Genomic DNA, 25,410 nt, shown 5'->3' with positions numbered 1-25,410 from the left:
TTAAGCATGATGTGATCTACAAAAGAATTTAGTAATTTGCTTAACTTTAAGCACATGGTTAGTCTCACTGTCTATTCACATGCTAAAGATAATACTTACGCTCTTCATTAAACATAGATTCGCTGCCACTGTGATTAGATTGTTACAGCTGTGCATATTTGAACCTTACACATAATTTCCCTGAATAGCATAATCATTATTAAGAGCACCTTCTTTCAGAAAATCCAATTGGTTTTTATTTTTCAAGTTGACTTTAGTTAAAAAACAGCTTTTGCAGAGAGTGCAACAGTAACATTTACGATGTCGATGATAATTCACGGTGCCACATTTTTAGGGAAACACCGCACTCTGCTGGTGAAAAATTCTTCCTCTATCTTTTGGGACTCTGGAAAGGTCTTGGGAGGGAAACAGGTTCTGGTGAGCGGTTAATACTTTTAACGAAGGACATGCGTTGTCTGCAGCATCCTTATAAATGGATAAGTGGGAACAGGTGGTTTTTTCCCCTCTTTACTTCTTACTCTCTAAAGAATAGCCAAAAGTATACAGATGTCCTGCAGCATTTCCTGCAGTACAGAACACATGACTACATGATAAGCACAGCTTGGCTGTCCACACGATTTGCAGGGCTCAACTGAAAGTTCTGTGTCAGATCTAAACACATTTTGCCATTCCCTGTTGCAAATCCCACAAATTAACTTTCCGATTAGAAACAGGAGCAGTCAGTAGGGCTCAGCCCCAAACCTACACTCCTAAAGTGAGTCCCTTCGCTCTTCGCCTCTCCTCTTCACTACTTGTATCAGTCCCTCATCTCTATCTTCTGACTCCTGGCCATTAGATGGCAATCGTGACTATCATCTGCTTCCTGCATTCATATCTCTGGTGGCCAAACTGCTTGTGTGCCCTCGCTCCTAAGAGAACCTTTTCTTGTTCCTCTCTGCCTTTCTCATCTAGAGCAGCAGCAGTTTTGCAGGGTCTGGTTGTTTAGCCTGGCAGTGGTTACAGGGAAGAAAGGAATTGTTTGTGTTCAGAGGGACACCATTGTCTGGGCACAAGAAGAGTGCCCTCCAGCTGGAAGCAGCATTCCATTAACGCAACCAGCAGCTCTCCTCTGTACAGTTTTCTTTCCAGCTTCCCACAATTGCTCCAAGTGGCAGGGCTCTGGCGGACATTTTAGAGGCACTGGGTTCAGCATTGTGGTTGTGAACTTAAAAAGTCGCAGGTAAATCTCTTTATAGCCAAGATTCAGGTTAAAGCTGATAAATGAAGCAAAGTCTTTTGGGTGAGAATCTCTGTCACCACTCTCCCTTTTGGCAGGGATTTGAAGCTTGTCAGATGAATCACCCTGAGGCCAGTTGCTGACTTTCTCTTCATTATAGCCCCTGAAGAAATGTCCTGTTCCAACAGAGACTGGTTTGTCTTTAGGCGCAGCCTTTTCTGCCCTTTCCCTGGCTGCAGAGCTGCCATGAGGCCGCAGAGGTTCCTTCTGCAGGAGGTTCCACCAGCATCTCCACTGCGGTGTGCCCACACGCCTGGTCAGCTGCACGAGCCCAGGCTCACAAACACCCTGCTCACGATCAGTAACAGGGTGCGAAGCTCTGAGCAGCTCCAGGATCCATGCTGAGACATTTGTGGTTAGCTGCCTCTCCAACACGTGCCTCTCCTCCTTCTCAGGAAAGAAGGCCAGAGCTGCAGAGTGTGACCACCCACCAGAAGGGGAAGATACGCAGGTCAGGCGAGGCCGGAGGTGGGAAAGGACCCTGCACCCGCGGGACGTGCTGGAGGGTGGTGAAAGGGAGGAGAAGCATCGCCCTGTGGCTCAGGAGCGATGCTGCCTGGTACAACAAGCGAGGCTGAAACCGTAAAACCATTTCTAATTTTGGCATGTTCAGAATCCTGAAGGCTTAACCTCCGCCTTCTAATTTGGTTCCCTTGTACTATTTCTAGTGTATTTCTAGGCCCATGCTGCGAGGAAAATCGTCAGCTGTTATGCCATTTTTAGGGGGAATTTCCCTCACTGACTTTATCATTTGTTCTCATGGGCTTTTGTCATATTAAAACGTAAGTGAAAGAAATGCTATCAGTTGCTAATATATTTAAGGGAAATTATCTTTGTAAGGTTTTGATTTGTTTTACGCACTTTTGCCACTGATAAAGAGTTTATGTTGAAATCTTAAACCCTGGAAGTCTATGCAGTTGTGGAGTATTTCTGGTCTTTGATACCCTTAAATATAACACCTATCCTATTTGTTCTTCTGAGTGGCTGAGGAAGTGATAGGGAATTCACAAATAGACAGGTAATTAAAATAATCTTTCAAAGAGGGTGAAACTCTGCTTCAGGGACAAGTAAAACACATGGAAGGCAAGTCAGAAGTAGTTATATTTGCTAAATTGGTATTCTGGCGTTTTTTTACATGTGAAAATTATAAGTTGTCTGGACCAAAAATTATGTCCTCGTAAATTTCACTGTCTTTAAAAGTATGGTAAGACAGTAAATGCAACATAGAAAGTGGGCCTTTACCTGGAAATAGAAATATGTTATCAATGTGGATCAGAAATCACAAACACACAGTTTTGTACATGAAAAACCTTCTGCAGGTTTCAAATCTTATCTTTTCCCAACCTGCTGTTCATAAAAAGGCTGTTAAAAAGCAAACGCAAAAGTCTGTTTGGCTTTTTGGCAAAAAAGGTTATAAGAAAACTGCAAGTTATGGCATAGTACCAGTAGAATATTCAGTACAGTTCTGGGTTTTGAGCCTAAAATAACAGTACAGGTGTGTCCAGAAAATGGTTTTATCTGCCTAGATCTTTCTATTACCTGTTTCATTACTTGGTTGTTATCAGTAATGGTTTTAGAAATAGGCTTTACATTTTTTAGTGTCACAAGATGACATTAGGTAACATGCATTATTAAACTGCCCTATAACCATAATTTTAAAAAAAAGAAATGACAAGTATCAATCATGAGAAGAACTTTCTGCCAATCACAGGAACATGGATTCTGTGAAATGTCTTGTTCCAGAAAATTTGTTGGAAGGACAACATCCCCTCTGGAAAGGGCACAAAATACTTTGAGAGAAACATGTTACTGATGCTTAGCCTAATGACATCATGGAGCAAATCCTGTTCAAGGACCCCCAATCCAACGGTCCATTTTGATTAACAGTTAAACAAAGATACACAATCATGTTAGTTTTAACTCATTTTACTCTAAACACCAACACTGAAAATAACCTGAACATGAGATTTCTTTGCAGATTGCAAATGCACCCGTAACTGCTGGGGAATTTTCTCTTTCTCCCAGCTGCCAGTAGTGACACCTCCCAGCAACATTAGTCAGAAAGTTTCTGCTTTCTCAAGCTTTCATTTAGTGTCACCAGAATTAAATACAGAAAGAGTAAGTAAATAGTAATACTTGGCCTATTTTTGCCACCTCTTCACTAGCAAGGAAATGAAAATAAAATATGAAACTTCTTGTGGAAACTCCCCAAATCTGGAAGAGTTACTTTCTTTGTTGAAATGGGCTTTTTGTTAAAATTTAAATGGACGGTGAAAATAGATAGTGAAAATGCTGCAGTTTTGAAAAATCCTTTTACTGGCAATATTTAGAAAAATAGCCTTGATGTTGTACATGTGATACATATGAAATTTTCAAAACTAGATTATTTCACATTCTGGTATCAAACAGAAATTTTATTTAAAAATCATTCATCAATTCTTTTCCTGGAAGGTTTGTAAAAACTGGATTGAAATTAAGTTACATGATAAATTAGTTACTTTTTTATACCAGATTCAGGATTTTACAAATTCTTTATTTTGGGGGGGAATAATTATTTAATATTTCAGATTTTTTTTTTTTTTTCCCCAAGGCAGAAGGCTGATTTTGCACTGCTTAAACTCCAAGGAACAAAATAGCTAGGAAAGAGCTTTATTATTCTCTTTAAAGTTTTTTGAAGTGTTTTATAAATTCTTATGTTCTAATTGATCTCCATGTGTGTGAAAAATATTGAAAAAGTGGACTTAGTGTCTTATTTAATCACTCAGAAATCATTCAAAATTCCTTTTCCATCTTAATTTAATTTTCTCTGTGTGTGCTGGTTTACATTTTCGAGGAAGCCTTGGGAAAGTAGGAAACTGAAAATCTCTTTCTTTGTGCCTAGTTTGGGAATGAACCACAGACGATGGAGAAGGAAGGACAACACCTCAGATAATTCAAGGATCTGAAGGAGGCAGCAAGGTGGCAGCAGGAATATTCACTGCCTGGTTTGAAGATCAAGGGTAGCTGCCCAGATTCTCAGATATTTCCCCTTATACTCAGGGGAGATGATCACACTCCCAAACATAGAGTCTGGAGCTTTTAGGAAGCTTGTCTCTGACTGCAGAGGAGCCAACACAGCCAACATAGGCCTTTACAATGCCACAATAGAACATTTTCTGCTTCTGAAAAAGCGATTGATAATTATTCTACTTAGCACAAAACTAAAGCCCCCCTGGACAATTAGCAGTTTAGCAGCAGCCTCTGTTACATGCATTATTTAATTTAAATCATCTCCAAAAGCACATAACCATAAATGTGACCGAGCTAATCTACTTGTGCTATTTCAATTTCAGGCACATTTTCCACTAGGTTCAAGGAAGACAAGCACAAAAAAATCCTGATTTCATATAGAAAAGATTTTTTTTTTCATTAAATTAATCTTTAAAGTCCATTAGACTCTCATCAAGACACAGGAAAAAAGAGAAAGATTATTTTTATGAATACTAATATCTTTGGGGAAGACAGAATGTCTCCCTTAAGAGAAAATTTGTATTCCTCTAACACAATTAATATTCTAAGGAACAAACCCATATCTGTTAAGGAAGCCCCTAAGTGGCTTCTTGTGTTCTTCCTCTGTGTTTCTTTTCTATTATTAAATAGCTCTATTTCAATCACTTTAAATAAATTATATTTAGCTGGTGATATGAACCATGAAAACTCTGGACTTCCACCACTGCTTTTGTGCCTTCGGGGAATTAAATAAGAGAAAGTATAAATCCACTTTCCGTAAGACAGGAGTATGTACTGAAAGATGAGCAGGTGGTTGAGTGCTTTGGGGAAAAAATGAGTTATTTGAACTATAAAAAATTATTTCAAAATGAACAATGAAATAGTAAGAATAAATTAATTGAATGATAGGAAAGACAAAAAGCACTTAGCAAATCCCCTGGAAAGTGAGATCATAACTATTTAAGCTGTTTAAATCCATAATATTTTTTCCCCAAAAATCATCTGGATAACATTTATGAATAGAAACTCCAAGTTATATAATACTATAACACTTCTCATAAAATCAGGCCAAAGCTTTATAGATTCTGACTATTCCAAACTTCTGTAGTCTTTGCGGAACAATTTTCCAGTGAAATTACAGCCACTTTCACTTGTCAGGTGATTTCTCCACACTGATAAACACTTTCTAAGGCAAAGGTTGATTTTTCTGTTCCATCATTCAGTGAAGACTGTATAAAATCTGCTCTACTAGATTTGGTTTTCTGTGTACCCTGCTGCATCTAAACTGCCAGAAAAGACCTTTAGCCTTTCCCACTTCCCAGGCCCTCTCTTCCAGGCGTGGCTGGACCCACTTTCCTCCCGGCCAAATTGAAGCTTGGTGCTTTCCCTGTTAGTCACTCTTGGTTCTTGGGTGTCCTGCACAATATGTACATTGTAGGGAGTGGTTTTGTGGCCATGGATGCAGAGCTGGGGAATTTGTCAGGCAGGGCTATTGTAGCAGTCAAAATAATAAAAAAAGAGAAGAAGCAACACAGTGCTGAAATCCCATTTGGGAACACAGGTTCAGGGTGCTCTAAGCTGCCTAATGTTCTGGGATTGCATAGATGAGATTAGTTTCCAGTCATGGGATGTTTACATTAACATTTTCATACATCCCTATAGAGAAATCAGGAAATGGGGAGTCACAAGGATTCCTTTTATAGCTCAGTCGCGTTAAGTTTACCTATTAGACAGGAAGGTCGTTTGCTTTATGTGATAAAAGTGGTTGTTAAACAGAAATTAGTCATGCCTCACAAAAAAAGTCTATCAGAAAGCTGGGATAACTTCTTACACTGAAGTAAAAAATACCTGAAAGACAGAAATGCTGTTATCAAGATGATTACACATATATTTTCGTAATATAAATTATATATACCACCATTATACATATTATGTATATGTCATTATATGACATCTGTTTTTTATTATACCTAAAACTTTGCTTTTCATCCCAGCTGCTTTATTTGAGGGTTTAAATCTGTGTCTTCCAATCAAAAAGTACAGTAGTTTATTGTTTATAAATAGTTTGGATAAATACTGTGGACAATCAAGAAATTTCTGGTGGTAAATATTATTAAGTTCTTTGTGGCGTATGTCAAAATACACCGAACTACAAAGATCTCTTAATTGATGTATGTAACTTTAATCTCCATCTTTCCATAAGTAGCTGAGCTGGTTTCCATTAAACTCAAGCTTTTGTAGAGAGCTTTTGACTACAATAGTCTCTGTGAGTGTAAAATACCAGGGATTTTGATGAGTAGCTGAGGCTGAAAGGAACCACTGAGGTCATGTAGTAAATCCCCTTTGCTCAAAACAGTATCAGCTAAGGCAGGTAGCTCAGGATTGTGCCCAGTTAGGTTTTGCATATGTCCAAGGATGCAGACTCTGCAACTTCTCTGGGAAACCCACTTCACCCTTGGATTTTTCTTTTGTAAAATCCAAGAGTGCAACAAGAGTTGCAGCTCTGCTTTTTGCACATCCTTGACCAGTTCTTCCTTTTTTGTAAGCGCAGGGACCTTACTGTATAGCACTTCACAGACACATCCACTCTTGATTTCCAAGAAGAGTGTGAGAGCTTCCACCATAATTTTGTCCTCTTGGCACCTCATTATTCATGTGCACACAGTTGAGGTAGACTTTCCTAAATCTTAAATCCTGTTTTGTTTTTTTCAAGGTCTTCAATAAAGAGAGACATAGAAAATTCAGCTTATGTATCCCTGCCACAATAAAGTCCTGCTTTTTTCACTAAGGTCCAATGCCCCTAAAGTGGGTGATTCATGAAAAGCAAAATGAAACAAAATCCACTATATGTAGAAATAGTTCAGATTAGGTTGGAAGATAGAACTGATACCATTCAGAACCTGGTTAATGCTATTAAAAGAAAAATTCAAACACAATATCCTCTAAACACCTTCAAATCTCTGTCAGTGAAAAAAAAAAAAAAAAAGCACTGCTTGAACTTAGAAGGGTTTATCAAAGATGTTGCAATGAATTTTTAGCAAATATATATATAATGACTGGATTTATCTTCTGGTAAGGGCATATTATTTACTCCTGGCCTGTATCAGGTTTTGACTGATTCCCTACTAATAGCATGTTGTCACTACGCTGTAATAAAGGTGATATTCTGCTGCCAGACAAAGAATTCGTGCTTAACTTAGTGCAAGACTGAGATTAACTTGTGTGATAAATAAGACTCCAAAATTGCAGTTCGGAAGATTTTTCAGGTTTCTGAAAGGCTTAAGATGTTCATCATAAAGTCCTTGAACATCAAACCTCCTCCCTACAATTACTGGAGGAAAACAGGTTGCAGGAGGAGCTATATGTGCTTACACTCCTGAGTGTGCATTTTTCTTCTGTGATTAAAAGATGAGTGGAGAAGCTATAAATAACATGGAATAAAAGCTCGCCCCAGGCCATAATCTTTTGTTCAGCAGCTGAATTCAAGGATAGCAAGTTTTAGACATAAATCCAGCTGGTATGTTTAATTGGAGTGAAGTTTCCATATTGGATATGACCTGGGCATCAGCAAGAAAAGGGCAGGGTTTGGACAGCAGCACCCTCACCCCAGCCCCCACAACAGACCCTGCACTGCCCAGGGGGCGGCTGGTCCTGTGGTTGTAAGGTGTGGAAGGAATAACACTCCATGAGGAAAGGGTTGGGATTATAGAGGATTTTGATTGTTTTGGGAGACATTGAGGGTTTTGGTTCCTTTTCTTCAGGAATTATTGTAAAGCTGATTCTCCTTCAAATAGTTCTGCCACAGTATAAGTGCTGAAAGAAACGTTGCTGATGGAAAATGTGCAATTATTTCTCAAATACAGAATAGTTGAAGGAAATGGAAACCCAGCTGGTACTTTACATAAACGGTTTTCATCAGCCAGCAATTCCCTAGGATTTGCAAAGCGAAAAAAGAGAGCCATCTTCAGTTTTTGCCATTTTCTTGCATAAACCATAGGCATTTCAATTGTCTTTGGTTAGTGGTTCTTGTGTAGATTCCTTTTCATCAGCTTGTTCATCAGGCCCTGAAAGAATCTTCTAAGAGTTTTTTCTTGCAGTTGTCTGAGTTTCAGTTCAATTGCATCCCCATTTATTCTCCTTTCAGGTCATGTTGTGTAACAGCCAAGAATGACAGAGGAATTGTTCATTACGATGGTAAGTGGCAGCATTTGTATACATGGCTTCAGCCATAATTTTGGAAATATCAAAATACATTTAATAACAGACTTGTGACTGAGGCATTCAAGCTTCCTTTAAAAAAAAAAAGTGACCTTTTCTGTTAAAAGGTACTTAGAACTAGCTTAAAAAAATCATAACATATATACACACATTCATGGATTGTTTTTTTCTATGATATTAATATACCTTAGGTTTGTTATTAAAAAAAGAAAAACATTTAAAATAGAGGCTAGCAGTTGAATTTGAATTCATGGAGGGACTGTGCACAACAAGGATTGTGAAGTTCATGTGGATTTTCATTGCTTTTTTAGAGAAATTAGATGCCTTTCTATACTAATAGCATAGACAAGAGGGACTACTTAACAGAAAAAAGGTGTATTGTTCATGGTAGATAAAATGCTAGAAATCTCTCTGAAAGGCTGTTCAGACTTTTGTTACTTTAGTATGTTTGCATATGGGAGTGTGTTCATACTTCAAAGACAGGTGGAGACAGGAAGAAGGCTCACACTGAAGGTGGGAGATCAAGCATGTAGCATCAGCACTCAGGCATCTCTATTTCTTCTGTCAGCATTGTTCCTTTCTGGGTTTTTTTTGGAAATAAAGTATCATAGAAAGAGAGGTATATCAGTCTCATAACTACAATAATATTTTGAAGAACAATAATATTTATAAGGAAAAAAGATAAGGAAAGACAAAACAAACAAAAAAAGGATATCATTATGTAAAATAATAGAAACATATGACTAGAAAGAAGCTATTATAATGTTGCAGACGACATTCAGATAGGTAAACATACAAAGAAGATAAGAAAAAGGGAAGAATGTAAAGGAAAGAAGTTAAAGAACTATTATCAAAAGGTAGATATTAAAATTCTGGTTAAGTGGTAATATGATAGCTGTTTAACTGGCCTGACCACAGAAAATATTGTTCTCTACAATTAAATGTAATACAACTGGTTATTTAAATACCAAGCACAACCAAATATATAAATATATTTAATAAAATATTAATATATTATTGTATTAGTATTGTATATTTATATGTTAACTGTGGCTGTGCCTCTCCGCACCGGGCGGACGCCGGCCTCTGGCTGGCTCAGATCTGCACAGCGACCAGGATGTTCCCAGTTCAGATGGGCACGCAGGTGATCTTTACCTGCTGGACCTGGCTTCTCAGCAGCAGTTGGACCAAACAGTGTCGTGACAACAGCGGCAGTAGAAAAGGATGGCTCTCAGCTTAGCAGGTTAAAAGATGGTTTTATTCAGGCCGAGCTGCGGGAGGTCCGCAACTGGTCCAAACCACAGGCCAGAGAGAGTTTGAATCTCCCTCTCTTCATCTTATAAGCGGGGGAGGGTTCAGGGGAGGTTACAACAAGACAACGAATCAGGGGATTCAGGGGGCAACAAGGGGTGTCCACCTCCAAGCCTCTGACCACTAAAACAAAGGGCAAAGGAATTCTCCCCGGGGCGACCTATCACTTGACTCCCTCCCTCCGGGATTTCCCAATCTGGGGAGGGGTCCTCAAGTGATAGACAAGATGCCCCAGAGCAGGGGGGGGGGGAGAGGGGATGGACACGGATAGGTGGGGGGTGGGATGATTGACATACAACACCTTGTTATACAGAAAGCTCAAAAGGGGATGGACTGTTACAAAACGGGGGGTACAGTGAACTGAACCATAACATAAAACTTCTTATAAAAACCAAATAAAACAATTCTTGCACTGCCACAGTTAACATTATAATAGTCTAGACCAAAGCTGAAAAATATCCATAAAACAGGATTGCTGGAAGCCCTTAGTATTTCATTAGAACGCATGGTTGTCCAAACAAATATACTTTTAAGAAGTATTCGAAAGTTCTTATTTTTCATCACCACAGGATTACCTGGCAGACTTCATAAGGAAATTCCAGCTTGTATAATGCTAAAAAGCATACTGTGGTGGTGTGAGAATTGTTTTTATTAAATTATTAAGTTATTTTTGTAAGATTTTTAAGTTATTTTTATAATGGTTTAGTTCACTGTATACCCCTGTGTTCTGCATTGGTTTTCCCTTCTGCATCGGTTGTTTTGTCTATTGTAAAACCCAACGTTTTCTGTCATTCATCCCTTCCCTGTACCTATCGCTGTCAATCCCCTCCCCCCTCCTCGTGGTCGCCTGCCTGTCACTCAGAGACCCTTCCCTGGCTTCTAGAAAACTCCGGGAAGGGTGCCGAGTGATAGGCTGGGGCCCGGGAGACCCCCTCCCCTCATTTTGTGATTGGTCCCCAGTTCCATGGTTCACACCCCCGGTTAACCCCCCCGATTCCTGTGACTGGCTGACCGGTTGTCGCCACCCCCGTTTCCACCCACCCTTAAAACCTGCTGCACGCCTGCCCTCGGGGTCTCCTCTGGGTGGTGGGTCAGAGAGTGCTGAGCCCCGTGCTGCCTCTCCCCCTGAATAAAATCCTGTTTAACTGAGCCCAGAGGAGTCCGCCTTTTGATTAGCTGCCGTGGGTTGCATTTGCCATCTGCTGGCCGTCGCTGAGAGGGGAACCAAGACCCCACAGGGAGGAGGTGGCTCGCCTGGCTCACCACCCCGACCTCATACGTTGCCGCGGTGCAGGAGACTGAGCTAGCCCGTGGCCGCGCTCATCAGCGCGAGGAACAGCACCACGACAGCATACATTTTTATAAAACAATTTGTCTAGAAGAACAACAGTTTTCCAGTCAGAACTTATGAGATTGATTCCAATGACACATACACAAAGGTATCCTGTATAGTAATCTGTGTTAAGGAAAAGCAAACTCAGCCTCTGATTTTTCAAATTCTTGGCAACATTTCTGTGTTTAAAAAAATGAAAATACTCATTCTCTTTATCTCCCTGACATAAAAAAATAATCTGTCGATTGTAATGGCAAAACTGAAAGCTGTCATCTACTGATAAACTGACACAGAGGAGCCAATGTGTAAACAGAAGTGGTCTGTGTTTTTCTAGCATCTTCTCTGGACTAACTGGAAGTCACAATTAATTCAATAGAGTAACTTCTGTACTTATCTGGCGTAGGAATATAAGTTCTAATGACAAAAGATGACCAAGAGGGACACAGCCACACGATGAGTTGTTGTGCCAGAATAGATAACAAAGCAGATGACTTATTCAGAAGGAAAAGCACAAAGGAGAGGAAATTATCTGAGCATGGTGCCCACACAACTCCATGCTTTCTGCTTAGTAGCTTAAATATTTATATACATATATATGGCACAATAAACTCCAGTCCCAAGTTTTATCACGTATGGGAACTTCTATGTCTATTGCTCTCCTAGGCCTTAAAAACAGAGTTCACAATGGACCCTGCTGGAAAGTTCACTGATTATTTAAAATGTTATTCACCAGGGCAATGCTGACAATAAGATAATAAATAAGATATGCATGACTTTGAAATGCCCATAATAAATATTATAAATAAAAGTAGAAATACATTTTATTTCTTTTATGTACAATTCCTGTAGCTTTTTTAATAATTACTGCTGCATCATTTATTCCTTCTAGCCTCACAGATGCTTACCATCTCCTTTTCTTTTTCTTCCCCTGGACAAGCCATTTAGAAGAAGAAATTGCTCAGATGCTTAGATGGCTGAAACTTGTTCCAGTTTCAATTTTGGTGGCATTTGGGAAATGATATTGCTTATGATTATGCTAGATGTTACGAAGTTATTTTCATAGCACTCTGAGAATGGCTGCATCATTAGGGAGTCCATCAGCAAGGATGCATCTCACACATCATGGATGTTTGTAAAAGCCTTATAAAAGATACAGAGATAGAACTGTCAAGCCTCCAGATGTTTAAGTACCCCACATCCAAAAACTGTATGAAATACACCAAGGACCACCCTGACAGTAGGGTGTGTGCAATGTTTTTCTGCTGTACATATTTTTTTCCTTCTCTCCCTGATAACCAGGGCAATCATTTGTTCCCCTGTGGGGCAAGCTGCTCTCAGATTTGAGTAAAACCTCTGAGTGTCTCTTCCACTCTGCTAGACACAGTTAACAACAATTAACTTAAGGACAAATCCACAAGTCATAGGATTTGCAACAGGTTCTGAGTAGAGAAGAGAGACCAAGAACTAAGTATGAATAAAAAAAAATCCCTCCAAAGTGATTAACTCAATTCAATAACCATAATTCAACGCTCTATTCAGGGAAGAAGTGTGTCTCATTCTGTCCCCGCACCGGGCGGGCGCTGACCTCTGGCTAGCTCAGGTCAACACAGCCACAGATGTTCCCAGTTCGGATGGGCACGCAGGTTGTTTTCACCTGCTGGTCGGCTTCTCAGCAGCTGGACCAATAGTGTCGTGACAGCAACGGCAGCAGAAGAAAAGGCTGGCTCTCAGCTTTGTAGGTTAAAAGATGTTTATTCAGGCCAGCTGTGGGAAGTCTGCAGCTGGTCCAAATCTCAGGCCAGAGAGGCCAGAGACCAAGAGCAGAGAGCAGAGCAGAGAGGATCTGCATCTCCCTCCTCCATCTTATAAGTGGGGGAGGGGTTCTGGGGGGGTTACAACAAGACAACAAATCAGGGGATTCAGGGGGTAACAAGGTGTGCCCACCCCCAAGCCTTGGACCACTAAAATCCCAAGCTAAAGGAATTCCCCCCAGGGGGCCCATCACCTGAAGCCCTCTCCCTGAGATTTCGCAATCTGGGAGGGACCCCAAAGTGATCGACAGGCTGCCCCAGAGAGGGGGGTTGGGGCAGAGGGGATGTTACAAGTCAGGTGAGGAGTGGGAGGACTGACACAAAACACCTTATTATACAGACAACACAAAAGGGTTACAGAACTGGGATACAGTGAAATGAACCATAACATAAACTTCTTATAAAAACCTAATAAAACATTCTCGCACCACCACAAAGAAGAAAAAGGAAATTTTCTTCTTTTTTTGCCACTGATATTGAAGAGAAGGATCATTCCTGTTGAATTCAGCTCAGTGGACATAAACACACCAACATCTGCTCAGACTGGTGGTTAGATGCATAAATGGCAGGAAGTGGACAGGATTGCAGCATGCCTGTCTCACAAGGTACATCTCCTCCTCTCAATGTGCTGAGTTGAACTTCACCTTAAATTGCTTTTCTCTGTCCTATGCCCAGAGAGAGAAACCTGGATGAAGACTGTGAATTATAGATACTTATGTAAATGTATATATTTAGAAAATAAGGTTGTAGCCTTAGAGATCATTGTATTTTGGGGCTTAAATGCCCAGGTGCCTTGGAGGATTCCCCTCAGGTGGGCTGGAAGTAATCAGCTATTTTTTGTGCCTGGGTATCAGTAAGCCAACTAAGGGGAGACAGACAAAACCTGATCTGGCTGAATACCAAAGCCTGCAGGTAAAGAAAATCTGGGAAAATGGTACCAATAATTGCTTTCAGCTACTGTGAGAAAGCCATAATCACCTGAAATGTTCAATAGCAATGTCTCACTTGCTTGAATATTAACTGGGCACTGTTCTGGGAGATCCTGACAGATCTCTTGGCAAGATGAGACTCCCTGTGTCTTTTATCTCGTTATCTCAAAGCACTTTACAGCTGCAAAATGATTTGCAAAGCGTTTCTCATTATCTACACTGCACAAATGATTAAGGAAAAGGGTAGAGAGACCTCACAAGTACTCCTGGGTCACTTGGAATGAGCCAAAAAATGTCTTACACATAAGCAGTAAACACTCTTAAAAGCAGAAATTTCTTTGAAGCTTAAGGATATGCCTTTCTCTGCATATCTTGTAAACAGCATCTGTCTGTGTTGTCCTAAACATGTGGGCAAGAATTTCTTTTCTTTTGCCTGGACATGCTTTACCCAGCTGCTGGCCAGCTGCACCTGGGCCCCAGGACCTTCCCTCTGGGCACAGCAGGAGCCACTTCCTCCCCTTCCCTCCTGGCCAGATTGCAGATGGGTGAAGCTTGGTGCCTCCTGGGTGTCCTACACAATACCTGTGTCATCAGGAGGATTTTCTATGGCCATGGACACACAGCCTGGTTCTTTGCTGGGAAGGAGCAGTAGGTATAGAGGGCATCCCAGAAAATGATTTGTGATTTCTGTCAAAAAATGCTAATAACAGTAAGGAGGAAATCCTTTGAATCTGCGCAGACCAGATCCGATAGTTTTTGTTTGGTATCAGGAGGTTGTTTATTGATCCTAGAAGGAAAGGCAAAAGCACTATTAGGAAATTTAACCAAGTCCCACAGATATCCCACAAAAGGGATAGCAGTTTATTGTATCTTATGCTCCCTGTGGTGCTGGGAACCCCCAATGCTATATACAATATAAGACAGACCTCTGGCCATGCCATCGCACGCTGCCCAGCCTGCCCATCTGTGGTGAGGTGCACCAGCAGTCATTTTCAGAATGTTTATAGGAATTTCTTAGAAGCAAAGTGACTCTATCTGTCATATTTACCATGGAATAAAAAAAGAATGTTTGTAGTAAAGCATGCTGCTTCACTTCAAGATAAGATCAGGAACATCCTTTTGGCATCATGGCTGGTGACAAACAGGTGCTGCCTATGGACTCTTTGGTTTAGCAAGTTGGCTGCATTCATTGTGTGGTAAGGCATGAGGCACAGTCCTCAAAGCCAAGTCATCTGTAGTACAGCAGGGCTCAGCACAGGCCTGCGCTGCTCAGACCAACTGCATGTGCATCATTATCTCCTCCAAGTGCAATAGCCTGCCTTGTAGGACCCCAGCCTGTTCTTCAGGTGGTTGTTGGTGCCTGTGGTTTAAAGGGGGTAGCAGGCATGTGATGAAGTCATGATTTTGTCCATTTGTCTTTTCACTACATGTTTTTTTCAAGCCCTGCAGGCTGACCGGCTCTCTTAGCATGCCGAAACTCAGCTCGAGGTACAAAGGACATCCTATTTCAACAGCACATCCTGCATCAATCTCTGAAATTCTGTCATGTCTTATCACTGAAGTGAGCCAAGAACCTCCAGAAGCATCAGCAGCCATGATAAGGTCAAAATTCTGCTCATTCAGCTCCACACGAGTAAGCGCACGGCAGGGTGTTAAGGCAAATTCTTTCACTTCATTGGTGCTCACACCTAGCATAGTCAGTATGCTTCAGTGGGGATTGTTACCTGTTTAATGTGGGATGTACCAAAATGTGTTAGGTTGTGGATATTCTTTAAAATGCATGTCTTTCCCGTATCTATCTGTTCACGCATAAAACTTTAAAGTAGTTTCCTTAGAACACTGATACCTCAGGAGGGTAACTGCTTAGCAGGTTGTCTCTACATGTAGAAAATGCATTCCAACACAAGCTAAAAAACCTTCAGGGAGGGAGATTTTCAGTAAATGGCAGCTGAGATGTGAATCTTGCCTATTGTGACTCACTCAAGTAGTTCTAGCTTTTTAATTTTTTTCTACTGCAAAACTTAAAGTAAAATCTAATATACTGTTTGATAGACAGATTTAAATGTTTGAAATCACACAGATTGAATTTGTTGCCATTTGCAGCCTGAATGTTGTAATTCATAGAGAAATTCAGTCAGGTATTATCCTCAAAGCTTATTAACTGGTCTGAGTTAATGAATGTGAGGCTTTTGAAGCTCAGATCCAGTGTTTATCTAGGTCAGAGTCTGAGAGCATTTAGAATAAATAGTCCATGCTTTTGTCCTAACTTTGTTCTGAGAATGTTTGACCTGAAAGGGTCAAATAGTCAAGTTTTCACCAAGTCAGTCTAACAGACCAGTCTTATCTTGTCCTTAAGGTGACACCTTGCAAATTAATTTCTGTGAAATTATTAACATTTTGAAAAATAATGAAGTTAAAGTTGTTTCATAAAGTTAATGCCAGGGAAAAAAAAAAAAAAAGGCTGACTATTTTAGGGAAACAGTTTTTGAGAGATGTTCAGATAGGTCTTCAAAAATACCATGGAAGATTTAGTGATTTTGAAATACTAGAGGAGAAAAAGACTGTGCGAGGTTCAGATACCATCAGCCTAATTTTTTTTCTCAAAATTTAAAGATAACTTTATCCAGAAAGGTCAAACTCTGCAAGAATTTTTCAAATCCATTTCTTTCCTGAAATAATTAAATGTAAGTTGTACAACAGTTCACTGAGGCAAGCTATGAATACAGATAGCAGAAACAACAGTTGGAGAAGGGCTGGTAATAATTCAAGTGTTTAATTTGTTCCAGCAAGTATTTGGATGGGTGTATTACCCATACAGGGCTCACATACAAAATGAGCATTATACCACCTCAGATAATGCCTGTTTGAATGAAGAGATTCCATATTTAAAAGTATATCTAAATCCCATCTATGACTTGTCTTTATACAGTTAAGCAAAGGTAATGTTTGGTTCCTGAGGAAAGTGGATAGAGAGATGCCCTGGTAAAGCTGCTGAAGAAGAAAGAATGGTTCAATCATGGGACCTGCAAAAGCCCCATCTCCTCAATCTCCTCAATCAATTTTTTTTTTTTTCCATGAGGATTGCTTTAGTAGCAGTTCTTGCTCATAGAGTTCTGCAAGAGCAATAAATAGAATAAAAATATTTCTGTAAATAGAATTGTCAGAGCAAACTCCTGGTAGTGGGAACAGCACTGTTAACATTTAATCTTGGTGATTAGGATTTTCATGAAAGATGTAAACCCCTGACATTTTGTGGAGCTTGTTACTGAGACAAAATTTCCCTAATCCTGTTAAGATGAAGGGGGAAAAAAAAAAAAAAAAAAGAGATAGGACTGACCTGACCAATTATGATTAAGGTTATTCTTTAGGATATTATTTAGGATTTGTGAACTTCTGAAAGATGTCATCAGAAACTGCTTTAATGTGAATATAGGCAAATATCAAAGTGACTACATTTTCACTTATTTCCACTTATTTTTAAAACCTTCAAGCTTCAGGGGAAAACTATATAGAAACGGATGATTTCTGCTTCTAAAATACATGGTAGTTTTCTGGGGTAATAAAATATTTCTGGTCCATGAAGATCATGAAGAGCAAGCAGAACAGATAATCTTGGATGCTGACATTTTATTTCAAGGGAAAAACAGATTTTCTCAAGAGGGAACCCCTGGATGAACGGCCCATTAATAAAAAATAATATGATAATTTTGTCCTATAGGGCTAATAATCACATTCTAGATAATTTTTATTTATACAAAGCGTGCATCTATGAAAAGGTCACAAGAAAAACTGTTAGCTACTTTATAAACATCATTGATTCTTGTTGTTTATGGGTTTAATAAGTTTTTCTCTCCCAAGGTTAAAGAAATGGCATTAAAGGAACAAATATTATCCTGGGCTGGTTTTGTGGGCAGTATTTAATATTGCTCGTACTGACTGATTGATGACATTGGCACATAGTCTGATACAAGAAAAAATACGTGCTTTTCAGAGTAATTTATTTTAGAGAGATGCTGTAATCTGGTCCTTTGAATGAATGGGCCTTAGCTGTGCTTCTGAATGCTGTCTTCCAGCTTTGTTTCAGCTAAGAGGATATATTTCAAGACCATTCCACATGATAAGCCAAAGCACAGCCAAAGCAGGGGAAGAGTTGCTTTCAATTTTAGTTGCTCTATATCTAAAGAAATAAATATGCTATTACAGATATACCTGTGACAAGAAATGGGCATATCAGGGGCTTTTTGCTCTAAAAATGTAGCATGTATAACCTGAGGAATCATGTCTATCTGCTGGACATAAATTGCTGAAGCAGAGCAGTAATTAAGGTATTGTCTTTAGTGAAATATTTTAAGTTTTACCTTATTCCTTTGTTTTCAAGGACATGGTATTTTATTTAGCTGAACTGGACATCATGGGTTAGTATAGTCTGGTTTTTAGTTATAAAAGAATGTAAAATAATTCTCCAGGTCAGGACCTGGGAATTGCTTTGGAAGAGACAGAGACCTATCAGAGAGTTAGCTGGAATATTGGCGTCTGTTCTGACCACTGAAATTGTTGGCTGCGACTTTGGGAAGTACCATATAAAAACCCCTTGAATTTCCTGTAGGTGGGTCTTTTTTCTTCTTCCTTTGGGCCGAGGGAGACCGGTAACATCGAGCTGGGCCTGCTGCTCCCCCCTTTTGGGGGAATCTGGCCTGAGGCCTGGCCGGATTCCATCGGCTCCTGGGTGAGGGGGGGAAGGAGAGGTTGTTGTTTTGTAACAGCTACTTGCTTCAGACTTCCCTGGAGCAGGGAGAGATCTCTGCTGGGCCTCTGATAAGAGCTATGGGCACCATTTGGGCCGAGGCCACCCCAATTTACACTGAGGGGTGGCTGAGAAGGCATTTATGATCCTGCCTATTTTTTGTGATTCTGGACTGCCCGGGTGCTCTGATCTCCTCTGTTTCTGTGAGTTCTTCCTCCCTCACCAGCTCAGCCTTGAACATCTAACACCATGAGCCACAGAGGGAGAAACAAAGACTCTGAGCTAATTTAATTCTTTCTTAGCAACATGAAGCTTCCAGAGCCCAGCCCTTCTCTGAGAGAACATAAAGAACATAAACATATGAGTGAACATAAAGAACAACAGGATGAAGTCAGTAGAGCAAGAGTGAAAAGACTATTGGGACAGAGGGTTGAAGAGTTGGTTGTTCTATTCTTACTTGAGCCATGGAAATGAACTCTATATTAAGTCATTCCTTTAAATCATGGGAAAGATATGCATTTGGGGAGAAGATTGTTTTAATTTGTGTGTAGATTTAAGCAAAGGTGTTTGTGATGAACTAAGTAATATCCTGTAAGATGTTTGAACAGAGAGAGAGATGAGAAGCCCCCTGTGCCTGTGAAGGAGTGAGAAGATATCTCTGTACCTTGAGGTGAAGAATCCTTTGCCTTTGGAGTTATTCATCTTTAAAAGGTGACACCCCAGTGTGCAAAAGTCTCAGACCCATGACCCATCAGCAGCTTGGGAAACTGCTCCTGGGAGGGTCACAAAGGCAGGTTTCTCTGGGCGGTTGTTTTTGTGACAGTTTAAAATCTACAAGAGAACCGTTCTAAGTTGTCAGTGGGATCCATGACTCTAAAAGATACTCTTCCCCTAATGAATTGATGAAAGACTATTGTCAGATAGTGAAACTGACTGAATATTACAAGTTTTGTCTCTGTATGTTGTTTTGTAAGAAAGTGAACAGTTTGTAAGGGGAGGAAAAAGTGTTTTTGAAGTTTCATTCCATTTTTGGGTTTTTTTCCAGCTTTCTTTTTTTCTATTCTTTTAGTGTATGTTAATAAACTATTTGTTAATTTTAAAGTTGAGCCTGCTTTGTTTTTCTCCTAATCTCTCTCTCACAAAAAGAGTAAGTACCAAGACCAAAATTTAGTGAACGTGAAACCACTACATTAATTGGTGTTTCTGCCCGGTTTGAAATTAAAACTATGACAGGCACTGATAGCTTGTTAGAACCTGTTTCAAAAGATTAAGAAAGTGCAAAACCTTCTGAAATGTAGCTACCAAGGGACATCTACATCATGTTACCTGCTTTGATGGAAACAGAGTGAAATTATTCTGTGATAGTTGTTCACACCATGATTAGAAACACCTGAAATACTGGCATACATTCTGAGTCCTTGGGTTTGTCCAGGTTGAAATCAGAAATTTAAAAATTCTGAGTGATAGACTTCATCAGATGACAACCCATATTTAGCATAATAAATATAAAAAATTCAAATATTTTAATTTTTTTAGAGAGATAGAGAATGGAACTTGGTTTAGAATATTCTGTAACATAAATTGCAGCTCTTTCTATTACCAGATAGAACTGAGTAGTATTTCAAACAATATTTCTAATCTTCTGGAAACCAGAGGAACGTGAGACGATTTAAAGATCACCCTTTGGGCTGGAATACTTGGAGGTATTTTCAAGGTAAATAAATTTGATTTTCAGAGAGGGCAGCACAATGAGTGGGCATTTAAACTGCAGATGTAATGTTAGCACCAAATTCAGCAAGGAGATCCAAAATAATCTCTCCCCACTCTCAAATGCGCCTCTGGCATCTCAGATTTTGAATTAAAGAAATCTTGTGCAGGGACGCACATTTCCTCAGCTGACAGACCATCTCTGCCATGAGCTCCTCCCCAAGCCTATCGGGGAGCAAGAATCTCTGTAGTGTCATTTTTGTCTCTTTGCTTCTATGCACTTGGTGCACTTTGACTGCATTTTAGGAAAGTAGTGTGGTGGTAGCCCATTTTTTTTTTTTTTTTTTTTTTTTTTTTTCTGGCTAGAGCATCCTTCCCATATGACAGCTGCAGAGCTGTCTTAAGGAGGAAGTGTTGTTCTGTGCAAATGCCCCTGGGTGGTTTGTTGCACTCGGCAACTCAAGCTCTTTGTGGATGGTGAAGACTGAGTTGTCTCTTCTTTGTGGGATGGTACACTTTTATTTTTACACTTTTATTTTTCCTAAAAGAAGAATGACAGTTGCCTAAAAGAAATCATTAATATACATTAAGTGATTCAAATTTTTATCTAGGAGGGCAGAATTAACTCTTTGAGCAGTTGGGTTTTTTTCACCCAAAAGGTATTCTGCCTGATTCAAACTTGCTACTTGGCAAAGATAGGAAAAACCCACTTCCCCTTATGTCAGTCCAGGCTTAGCATTTGAAGTCAGGAACAGAGCTGATGAGATAGTTGAGTTGTGGAGACAGGAATGTAGTTCCCTCTTCTGCATATGGATATAACAACACTCAACTCTCAAAAGTGAAGGGTACGAAATATTCTGAATTTTTCCTGAGCAGCTACTTCTCCCCTCTGTACTAAGTAATCTAACATGACATATTTACTGGATTGGTAACAGCAATGGGAGCTGCTTGCTTTCCCATTCTGTACAGATATTTTCAAGATGAAAAATTAAAATGTCTAATTTCAAAATTGTCACAACAAAATAGTTTCACTCATTTAAATTTTTATCTTCAGCATCTTCTAGCCTACACGGTTCATAAACCTGATGTGCAGTTAGAAATCCTGAATACTTAACCAAATACTCAGCTGCTACAGTAACCAGGCTCACTCCCATACATTTTCAGTTCAGAAAACATTAGGGAAGTCACACTGAAACAGAATCTCAAAGCAGTTCCACTGTATTTGAGGGAGGAGTCTTAGCACTTATCTGCTTTCCACGGGCACAGGACAGTGTTTTCGTACTATCAAAAAATATTGTGGGTTGCTGATGTAATCAGACAGGTTTGAACATGAGCTACAGCTGGATGAAAATGGGTTTAAGGATTGCTTTATGTGAGGGGCACGTTTATGGCAACAGGAGTGTCTCAGCAGCAGTGCTTTAGCCAAGCACAAAATAAAAAGGTATGTAGGAGATTTTTATCTTGAGCTGACTTCTGCACTTTTTTTTCTGGGTTTGGGGTTAGTATTGCAAATTGTGCTGCAAAATAAGATGCCATTAAATAATATTTCTCAGCTTGTCTTCTCTTCCCTATTTTGATAAGTACTCATCATTTGGATTGGGAAAAGTTTGGGCCAAGCTAAAGCAGGGAATGCCTCATGTAACCCATACTTCTGCAATTTATAGGTGATCCTGGGTTTCATGGACATAAGCTATGGGATGAAACTAGAAATGACAGTCCAAACACTGCAGTCATTGTTTGCCCTTAAATATGGCAGGATTTAAATCAAGAAAAATAATGACAGCAGATTTAAAATCCAGAAATTGTGGAGCTTAGTTCAATCAGAGGCAGATTTCAAACAGTATTTAGAGTCTTAAATTTATCTGGGCTTATGGAAGAATTTGACAGCTGCCAGTGCAATTCACTTTGGAACATCTTGAAGGTCTATTGCATGCCAACAAAAATCATGAACCTCATCAAAGTTTTATGCCAAGGTTCTGCTTGAACAGCTAAAGTAAATGGGAACTTGCATAAATAGGCTAATGGAACTCTCCTGTTAACCAAACACTCATGCAAAATCCCGCTGTCAGACACTGACTTTATTGCAATAAAAAAAAAAATAAATAAATTGAAGTTATATGAAATGAGTATGGAAAACCAGAATACTAAAAGGGTACTAGGTCAGGTCTAGCCTTCAAAATTACTAGACAAAAGCTTTGAGGACTGTCGCTCTCTACAAAAAAGGACGAAGTTACTGCCAATATGGTATCCTCCAAAAATGGACCTACTGAGCAACGGCTGCCACTGTATCACAGTAGGAGACAAGGACACCCAGACAATGGCAACTCACCTCTAGCTCACAGGTTGTCCCTACAGCCAGGAAGAGGTGTGCTTCATAATGTATCATGTACTTTTCCAGGTCTGGGGACCTGCTGGAGGGCACCAATCGTTCCAGTCTTCCTGCAGTTCCAGAGTTCCTCACAGTGGGAAGTCAGTGGTGTGCCCAAATCTCTACCCCTCCTAATGCATTCAGGATATGGCCATGGAGTTGCCATGAAGAGAGGACCATACTACAGACCAAAGTGCGGCTCTCGGAACACGCCTCCATGTCCTCTGTTCAAATCCAGATGTTGGGAACACACTGAAGGCAGAAGCGTCTAGATTATCTTGAAAGCAAATGATTCAGTTAAGATCTAGGAACTGGACAGATTGACTGTATAAAGAACACTAGGAGTAGCAGGAAATAGGAATAGCTGATCTCCCAAGTGACTCAGAAAAAAAATAAAGGGTACCAACACTGTATCACAGACAAAGACACAGAAGCTGCTTGAAAAGAAATGGACGGGACAAATAGACACTACACTGGCACAATGCATGCAATTCTTACTCCAAACAGCCAGCCAGAGATTAAAGTTTTGTACATTACTCCAGATAACTGGAGGTTTGGGTCTAACATTTTTCTTACTCTGATTGCTCTTCAAGCTTTTGTTCATAAGAATGGACAAATTATTGTTTTCCTGTCCACAACAAAAGTTGTCTCAGCCACAGTGAATATTTTTATTTTCTCAGTACAAGGGTTCTCTAGGCTGGGAACTGCAAAGGCTCTTGCTGACTCTTTTCCCATCCCACAGTGCTGCCTTTGCTGCTTTGTAGGCTTATCCTACAAGCTTTCTCACACCACCCAGCTCTCCCTCCCCCCACCATCTCCCACTCACATGCAGAGACGCCTGCCTGTATAGGACCATGCTCAGCAAAATTTCTGTTTCCAAGTGCTTTGAAATTCCTGAGTTGCCTTTGCCTTTCATGCGAAAATAGTGATGGGTGGTTAAAGAATACTATTCGCCTTCTGACTTTCAGGGAAGAATTTAATGACTTCTCATAATCACTTTCTATGAAGTGGTGGTGCCCAACAGCTTCAGAAAGTTGTAACATAGACTGCAATATAGCAGATACAACTGACCTTGTCTGAGACATAAGGATATCTGATGGTGCAGAATTCCACTAGTATTCATCTATCTAAACACGCAGATAGGTATCAGATGGGATCTACAAAAATGCTGACACCTACATTACTTTACAAAGCTACCCCTGAGGACCTGATTCAAAGCAACTGTAGTTGCAGAGAAATTACTATTGACTTTATTAGGATTCAGTTGAGATTAATGTTGCACACTTCTTTGCTGCCCTTTGCTGTCTCTGTTCCTGTGATTTGAATTGTTCCCTCAAGGCATTGCAAAAAAAGAATGGAAATATTAGCAGCAATGCATGGGAAGTTGTCCTTCTGGTTTTGACAGTACCTGTTTAATACAAAAAAAAAATATTGTTTTAAAACTTTAATAGAATTGTTCTGTTCATATTTTCAAATGCTGTTACATATTTTAAAAAAAATATCTAAACCAATACTGAAATATTCTAACTTGTTGGAAAAAGGAATAAACATGTATGCCATTACTGGAGTAGGGTGGCTGAAAAACTATCCCGTGTTCCTGCAGCAAACATCATGTCCATGGAAATCATGTGCGAGTATTTGATTTCCTCATCACTTGATATAGAAGATATAAAACCTGCCTTCAGTAAATATTTTCCAATATTTCAAAATGCCTGATGACAAGGAGTTAATGTCAAAATCTCCATTTCTAGCTGTCCTATGCACCAAACCAAATACATTAATTAAAACCTAACTGTATCAAGCCACCTGCCGAATAAATAGGGGGACAAGTTTTGTGCTGGTTCAGATTTTGGTTGTTTTGTAATTTTTTTTTAAAATATTTTGGTTGGGTTTTTTAAGGGTATATGACTGGAAAATGTCTCAATTGGGCAGAAAGAAATTATTAAAAGGACAATGGTATCAAAAACTAAGAAACAGAAGCCACTTACTTTACAATTTTGTGGTGTTGAAGAGAGGAGAAGGATGATAAATTGAAAGTAAGTGTAGTGGTGCATGATTGGTCTGCAAAGGAGAAGACAATTTTGGATTTAAAAAGCTTAAACCTGCAATTGTTAACGAGGAACACTGTGTACAGAACTGCGCTGTATCAGACCTAAGGTCTGCCCCAAGCTCACTGCTGTGAACTCTTACCCACAGTGTCACTAATGTGATTGAAGACCTATTTCCAGCATCATCTCTACTAGCAGAGGAGAACTGACTGCAGAAACTCTGACCAGAACATGCTAGCGATACATGACATTTGGCTTTCTACTTTCAGCTAGAAAGGTAATCTTTCAAGTTGCCTTTTCCTCATATATTTAAGAAAAAAAATTCTGTTTTCTTTGTGCAAACACCTAATTTTATTTCAGCAGTAAATCTACAAGGTTATTAAATTCCTCAAAAACAGATATATCAGGTTTTCTATAGTTTGGACCTTTATCAATAACATTTAGCTTTCTAAGAGTGAATAGAAGTTTGTACATTCTTTGGTTTGCTCTTTGACATATGTTATAACAAAAATGATAACTTCCTCTATATACAATGATTTTAGGGATTGTAAGTGTTGAGAATGGTTTCAGTACCATGACTAGATTTGCCTCTGGTAATTGAAAGATAAATCCTGCTCTTCCAGAGCAGATGAACTCTGTGCAACCTCTCCAGAGGCTGAGGAAATCAGATTCAGAAG

At 39.6% G+C, this 25,410-nt stretch overlaps 1 long non-coding RNA gene across 3 annotated transcripts in view; it reads left to right on the top strand.

Moving 5' to 3' along the window:
* LOC120749376 (uncharacterized) overlaps positions 1 to 25,410 on the top strand; it is a 40,429-nt gene that overhangs the window by 869 nt on the left and 14,150 nt on the right. For 2 of the 3 annotated variants that reach the window (XR_005699640.2, XR_005699639.1), the window contains exons 2-3: positions 8,409 to 8,458; positions 24,882 to 25,010. This is a non-coding gene — a long non-coding RNA (uncharacterized LOC120749376). Of the gene's footprint in view, positions 1 to 8,408; positions 8,459 to 15,307; positions 15,589 to 24,881; positions 25,011 to 25,410 lie in introns of those variants that run through there. The other variant, XR_009207578.1, reaches the window with a different exon arrangement.

This window comes from Hirundo rustica, chromosome 2 (genome assembly GCF_015227805.2).
Source record: "Hirundo rustica isolate bHirRus1 chromosome 2, bHirRus1.pri.v3, whole genome shotgun sequence".
Lineage (NCBI taxonomy): Eukaryota > Metazoa > Chordata > Aves > Passeriformes > Hirundinidae > Hirundo > Hirundo rustica.
This window is presented reverse-complemented; position numbering and strand designations above follow the sequence as displayed.